This window comes from Xiphias gladius, chromosome 8 (genome assembly GCF_016859285.1).
Source record: "Xiphias gladius isolate SHS-SW01 ecotype Sanya breed wild chromosome 8, ASM1685928v1, whole genome shotgun sequence".
Lineage (NCBI taxonomy): Eukaryota > Metazoa > Chordata > Actinopteri > Istiophoriformes > Xiphiidae > Xiphias > Xiphias gladius.
In genome coordinates, this window is record NC_053407.1 from 25,556,196 (window position 1) to 25,562,673 (window position 6,478).

Genomic DNA, 6,478 nt, shown 5'->3' on the forward strand with positions numbered 1-6,478 from the left:
TGATAAAGATTTGGTCCACTGGAGTATTTCCAGCAGTAGAATTGTGTATGTGGGATTGACTCAAAATGAAATACAGTGACCATGTTCATTGTAAGGAACATGTCACTCAGTGGAAAAGTGTGGCTCACTGATTTGTTTTTAATACATTTAGTACTACAATTCAGCTCTGTGAAACAGATATATATCGGACTTTGGCTACACAGGTTATACTCTAATAGTAGGATCAGCTCATTGTGGCTTTTGGTCTTTTCACTGTATATGTTGACCGTAAGAAAAATTTAGAATTTTACCAGCCTTATCCTTTAAAATCACATTTGTAAGGACCTGAAAAAATTCTAATGTTTTGCTTTGTATGGTGTAGACGCTCACTAGTATCTCACACACTGAAAACAAAATGGAAGGATGGATTCTAATGTTGAAGCCCACCTACACACACCAACGGTGCCCGTCTCCTTCTTTAGCACAAAAGCTAAATGCAAATGAAACAAACGACCTCCAACCCCCAAACAATTAATGCTCAAAGGTGATATTAACACAACTTCAATTCAACATGGAAGGTTTTAGGTGGACTGAGCAAATGTTCTGTCATTTATAGTGAATAATATTTATATTGTGAATAATAGAGATTAGTTAAACAATAGGTTGACGCATGGCTTTTTCTAGTCGGGTGAAGAGCAGGGCAAAAATTGCAGGAAAAAAAAAAAAAAAAAAAAAATCACTCCACTCATTGATCATAAATAATTAAGGCAAAGTGTTCCACTTTGTCTATTGACAATTTTGGCCATGTTAATTTTAAAAATGTAATCTCTGGTAAGTCCTTAAGATATGAATTTAAGGCACGAGTCAACCACATGAATTTTGGCCGTATCAACATGTGGTCTTCAAGAGACTTCAGATGTAAACACCTCTGTAAAGCCACACTATGATGCTTCTCAGCTGAGAATACAGTGATTCTGCTCTCCATGGGATATTCCTTAAAGATAAATGCATTAATAAATATTAGTTAATTGTGACAATAAGTTACAATGCAGTGCATGCCGTGTGTGTTGTGTTATTAGCACACAGAGTTGATCGTAACTCCTGGCTTTTTGTAGCCTGCCTCTTCAAAGCCCCTTGGTCTCAGTTTTAACCATGACGTCATCTCCCTAAATATAGCTTTGGACTGGTGGCTCATATTAAACAAGAGGAAAAGATTGTCAGTGGATATTTAAGAACGTGCTGTGATTTATCATACGCAGGTGGGGTGACGTCAGGGCAGAAACGCTCTCTTTACACTTTGTTTGTGGCAAAACATACCGCGTGATACTTAAGATCATATGTAGGCCATTAATGCTGTAATTTACTGTAATTATAGGCATCGTTGGAGCCGTAGAGCAGGTAAATAATCAAATGTCATGCGACATAAGCCATTATGGACACTTATGATGAGATTACGGGTATATCCTCTGCAGTCAATGTATTAGCAGTGTTTAAATGTACGAGTTAAAACAGCCAAAGTATAATATTTCACAACAGACACATCAGACCACAGTGTTACCATAGCACCAACAGCTTGAATTGTATGATACAAAAACACACACAAAAAACAATTCCCTTCAATTTGATAGTTGGCCATTTTGCATCCCCACTTGAATCATGGTGATTTGGTGTTTTAGAAATAGCAACAGTCTGAGCTCAGTTCACAAGAGGGAAGCAGCAACGTGAGCCTCAGGTTTACAGACGTGCAATGGTGTGATACAAGTCAGGGAGACTGAACAGTCACCACAGCAATATGAAACACCTTATTAATAGTGAATCATTTCAATGAAACACCAAAAAGCCCATGGACAAAATAGCTTTGTACTGATACACACAAGAAAATTACACTAATTTCTTCCACAAAAAATGTTCCTTTTTCTTATAGGACTCTACTTGGCCAGTTATTCTATGTACAGTTACAGGGTTGGATCACCCCAGATTCCAATTAAACCTATTTTCCCCATGTTTCTGTGGTGGTGTCTAGTTACGCAGACATTTTTGGTTTTATTTTTCCAGTATTTGACATCCGTCTCTAACATTTCTGCCACTGGCCCAATACAATGGAGGTGAATGGAGCTTGGTTTGCAGTGCTTGCAGCACTGGAAAAAATATATTTAGAAATTCAACAGCAACATATCTTTCTGGAGTCCGTGTCCATGTTACTCTGGATAATAAACAGACCTCGTTGTCAACAGTTTTCATTGGAAATACTTCCTGCTAAAGAAACAGTCCCAGAGACAACTGTTGACAGTGTGTTTGGTGGACTATCCTGATGAATGAGGACACCGTGAATGTACATCATTAATGCTGTGAGCAAAAAAAAAATTCCATTCCCCGAAAAATTCCTCCATTGTATTGATGGAAAATCTCAAAACCAGGACAAATAAAACCAAGATATCTGCATGGATACAATACGTACCGCTTAGTGATTTACCTTACACCTTAGTAATTTAGGTGGATTGACTGAAAATAACCTAAATTAAATTGACCCTAACTTTGGCCTTGATCATTTTCTGGACACTAAGAAATGACCCGAACCTGCTGTCATGCTATTTTATATTTACAGCAGGCTATGTGGTGACAATGCACATTTGCAGTATGTTTGCAAAAAGAAATGGTGTAGTACTTTTCACAGGACAACTTTTTTTTTTTTTTTTTTAAATCATGTTTTTTTGTAGGATATCAACTGGTGTTTTTATTCACACACACACACACACACACACACACACACACACACACACACACACACACACACACACACACACACACACACACATCTATAGCATCCATTTTGTTGCTGTTCCCGGGCAAAGAGCATATGATTGTCAAGCCCACTGTGACTACCACTTCCTGCCGCAGAAGCAGGCGCTTACGAGGAGCACCTGAATGCAACATCAAACGCTCTGTAGCAGGGGACGCGAGCTGGCTGCCACGAAATGTCACCGACCGCGTCCGAAGGGAGCAGGTCACGACGAGCCCGTTGACCCCTTCAGCCAACCAAACCAGCACACGTCGACATCAGCGCATGTGCCATACGTTTATATGTCACCTCACCCTTGGATAATTGCTACAGTAATAAAACCTAGTGTAAAGAGGCAGGGAGGGACTTTTTGTTCTGTTAGAGGAGAGGAAATGTTGGCCTGAACTAGACCCCCCCCTGCGCCTGCCGGTAACTACAGCGTTATTACAAGGGCAAGTATATCTAAGGTGACGTCGAGGTGTTGCCTGAACTGTCTACGATATGATGACTCACGCTGAGGGGGTGACATGGCAGCTATTTTGGGGAGGTAACTTTACAGCCCCCGGTGCCAAAAGCACGGAGTACGAAGCAGATGCGGCGCACGTTACAGTCAGACGTGCACGCGCGCCCTAGCCTGCTCAACAGACAGCTGGCAGTCACCGGATAACTTTGCCCACCACGTGGTTTGACGCCCGAGGCTGACACTAACAAACAAACACCCAACAAAAAAAAACAAAAACACAAAAAACAAAAACACAACTGCAACTGCAACCAGATGAAAATGCAACAACGCGCATATCCATGCGATCCATGACGAGGTCATGTTGGAGATCCGGGACAACTGCAGAGCACGACTCAAAATTCCGGATGGCACAACACGCCAAATGTCGCCGGGGTCACGTTATAGGTACATCACAACAACAACAACAAAAAAACAACCAAAAACCATACCTAGGTCCGGGTTGGGAATATTACGCTGACATGACAGGCCTCTTAACTCACTAACACACACCGCAAGACCCTCCTGCAGAAACTTCAGAGAAACATAACACGGCTTTTGTTGTACAGGTATGAAATTTTCCATCCTGCCACTTGTACGCAACATCTACGCTGAGCGTCTCAAACCATCACCAGAACATAAACCGTCTACGTGTAAGATAGTAATTCAATATGTAGGGGACGCGGCGATTGCTGGCACTCAAGGGCAATTTAAAGGCCTGGGCCATAGGTTGGCATAAAAGAAGAAGAGGAGGAAACCCGGCACCACAAGGCCCCTGCGCAGACACAGCTCCTGCTCACGTGCACTAGTCATTAGGGGCCTCGCTCAAAAAGCGTGATTTGGGTTTTGACGTCAATTACCTTTCTCGGGATGAGGAAGAGGGCGAGGACAAGGGAGGAGGAGTAGTAGGAGGAAGGTCAGTCGGGCGGTCGGTGTGGTCTGTGCACTCCTCGGTGAAAACATCCAAAACGTGCCCCCCCCTCCGGCGCACAGCTGGAGGGTCCAACAGCATCATCAGCATCATCAGCATCAGCATCATCATCATCATCATCATGAGCAGCAGCAGCAGCAGCTTCAGCAGGGTCCACCCGGGCACACAAGTCACCCCGTTCCCATCTTTGCTCTTGTTCTCCGCTTTTTGTTGCCGTCATTTGTTTCCTCCTGCAAGACAGAAAGACGAGACACGCGTGGTGAGACCTGGCCGGCCTTAAAGTTAGTCTGCGGCCTACACGGACCGGAGAAGTGGCGTGAAGCAAGAGGGGATTTGGGGGGAGAGGGGAGGAAACCTCACGGTGATCGGACGGCGCCACACGGCCGCAAACAGCAGCTGTTTCAGTAAAAGATTCCGCTTTCACGCACCAGACTGACACAGGTCCGCGCACGTAAACTGCAACAATTGCGTCACCCTTGAGGGATGCATAGGTGAGTTTGCCCTCAGTCGCGGCCACACCCCGCAGGTCAACGGGGAAGCAGCCTCCCGTATCCTGCACGCAACTCTGGCCTCTGTCGTTCCAGCTACCAACACTCCCCGGGTCAGAGGTCACGCTGTTTCCCTTTAAGGAAAATAACGTCACCCGCGTCTGCCGTGTCGCGCCCGAGCGCGTCGTTTACAGTTCATTCATGGTGCGTGTGTCCCGCTCTCACACACGTTTCGGACTCCGTGGGCAACCCGCGACCCGGGGCGTGACCTGAGAGGAACGGGCCCCGCCAGGTCAACGCTTCGCGCGTGGGTTGGGTTACATGTCACTCTCGGAAGTTACAGACACGCCTGCTGGGAACTAGTAGCAAGGTGCGTTCATCTTGCTCGCAGTACGTCATGAACTTTTGTACCCCCCCCCCTTTTTTTTTTTAACTTCCCAGTTTCCTTTCCTGGTAAAACTCTACGTCGTCGCCAAAAGACACCGGCGACCAGCCACCTAAAGGCTCCGATCGTGGTTTTTGCTCTCTGACATGCACTTGCTCCATCCTGACGATATATTTCCTTGCCAAGCCTCAGATCTGTAACTTACAGGTCTTGCGGAGTAGAAGGGGGGGTGGGGCGGTGGGCTCGTATTTCACAGTGGAGGTCATTTATGAGCAGGCCAACACTTCCTACGTCTTTTTGGGCTACAATTGGCTCCTTTTTGGCCCCACGCTGCAGCTATACACCAGCATGAATTCTGATTATTCACACTGATGCTCCCTGCAACTGTGTTGGGACAGCAGAGGAGGAACTGAGCGTTAAGTTGCGTGTGGGGTTTCTTCTCGGGGCTAAACTGAACTGCATCCTCTTTTGCCCTTTTTACTCTGTCTTTCAAGAGAGGGAACGCTCGTGTCTGGCTTTTGTTTTCATCGGTGTGATCGTGTTGCCTGCACACGTCACTCATAATTCACGCACAGCTCTGGAGGCCAGAGTTTTGCTGTGCTGCAGAACTTTTGAGTTTATACTGATGGAGACGTTAAGCTGCAGAAATCTGGGGATGATAATCGTTGTTTGTTCGTCTTTTTTTTTCTTTTCTTCTCGTTTTTTTTTTTTGGTTTTGTTTTGTTTTGAATCTGGGGGGGGGGGGTCAGGCTGGAAGGACGTGCTCGTGTCCGGTTCACTGTGTGCTCTTTGTGGGGAACGTTGACAGGGAACAGGGGTGGGCGATGCTTGAGGTGGATTAACTACTATTCACAAAACTGAGAGGGAGACACGTGTGCGTTTCCAGCGTGCCTTTGTGTATGTATATGTTTTAAAGGGGGAGTGTGTGTGGATCTTCTCACAGAGGCCACACACACACACACACACACACACACACACACAGCCACTACTCGGTCAGTGTATGAGGCAGCGATTGCAGCTGTTCCTCGTCCCTCTCCATCTGCCAATCTGGGCTTCTCCCTATGTTAGGATGGCCTTGTTGGGGAATCCCTTGTAAATGCACTTTGCTTACAGGGGTGTGTATGTATGTATGTATGTATGTATATATATATGTGTGTGTGTGTGTGTGTGTGTGTGTGTGTGTGTGTGTGTGTGAGAATGTTTCATTGTTTTTTTTGAACGGGGTTAGGGGTTCAATGACGTCCAAGCAAAGTGGCACCCCACCCTCCAAAACACACACACACACACACACACACACACACACACACACACACACACACACACACCACCCTCTACTGTTTTGCCCACGTGCAACTTGTTCATTGCAAGGGTCTCCCCGTGTTTACACTCTGCTCTGCCGAGGGGCCACTGTCTCTTG

The 6,478-nt window shown here is 45.7% G+C and overlaps 1 long non-coding RNA gene across 1 annotated transcript in view; it reads right to left on the reverse strand.

Moving 5' to 3' along the window:
* The window catches only part of LOC120793643, a 39,157-nt gene extending 34,942 nt beyond the window's left edge, over positions 1-4,215 (reverse strand). The window contains exon 1 of the long non-coding RNA XR_005708010.1: positions 4,118-4,215. This is a non-coding gene — a long non-coding RNA (uncharacterized LOC120793643). The remainder of the gene's footprint in view (positions 1-4,117) is intronic.
* Positions 4,216-6,478: the final 2,263 nt, after the last annotated feature.